The sequence below is a fragment of the Palaemon carinicauda genome, unplaced genomic scaffold (assembly GCF_036898095.1).
Source record: "Palaemon carinicauda isolate YSFRI2023 unplaced genomic scaffold, ASM3689809v2 scaffold3655, whole genome shotgun sequence".
NCBI lineage: Eukaryota > Metazoa > Arthropoda > Malacostraca > Decapoda > Palaemonidae > Palaemon > Palaemon carinicauda.
The window spans coordinates 6,727-7,500 of record NW_027171338.1 but is presented as its reverse complement, the minus strand read 5'-3'; the positions used below and the strand labels follow the sequence as shown (position 1 = coordinate 7,500).

Genomic DNA, 774 nt, shown 5'->3' with positions numbered 1-774 from the left:
CCTAGCTGGCTGCAACCCTTAAAATATTGCTGAAAGGATAAAGGTTTCACATAGTTTTCTTCAAAATACAATCTTGTCTGAGAGTCATTGATGAATGAGCTTATAATATTAGCACCTGCTACCAACTGCGTTCCTAAATCACTGATACACAACTGGGGTATGCCATATTCAAAACAATGTAATTGGAAACCTCTAAGAAAATCCGATACATTCAAACTTCTGCAGACCTTTAGATTAATGGCCCTTGACCAAGTACAAGTTATGCACAATAACCATATTTTCTGTGTCGCTTTTTCATTTTTCACGTTGAAAGGTCCTAAATAGTCAACAAAAACATTTGCAAAGGGAACTCTAGGAGGATCTGATCGGAAGTCTCTATAAGAATTTTGATTTAATTTTATGGTACGATTATTAAATCTTCGACAATGAATGCATTGCTTGAGAGCTTTTTTGACAACTGAAAAATGTTTAGGAATATAGTAATACCTTCTAAGCTCAGTTAACACAGAATAACAACCTGAATGTAATAATTTTACATGTGCGTCCCAAATAATCAACTTGGTTAAATGACTGTCTGGATGTAATAGCACTGGAAATTTGACGTTAATATTATAATTCCACTTCTTGAACTTACTTTTCACTCTTAAAATACCCTGTTCATCCATAAATAAATTTAACTGTGTTATGATCGGAGGAATCTCTTTCTTAGAATTCATACCAGTTTGAAAATAAGAATATACCTCAGGGAAATACTTACATTGTTCAACGTGTAAC

The 774-nt window shown here is 33.5% G+C and overlaps 1 long non-coding RNA gene across 1 annotated transcript in view; it reads right to left on the bottom strand.

Annotated features, from left to right (window-relative positions):
- LOC137636717 (uncharacterized) overlaps positions 1-284 on the bottom strand; it is a 2,312-nt gene extending 2,028 nt beyond the window's left edge. The window contains exon 1 of the long non-coding RNA XR_011043194.1: positions 1-284. This exon is cut by the window's left edge and continues 1,818 nt beyond it. This is a non-coding gene — a long non-coding RNA (uncharacterized lncRNA).
- Between the last annotated feature and the right edge of the window lie 490 nt (positions 285-774).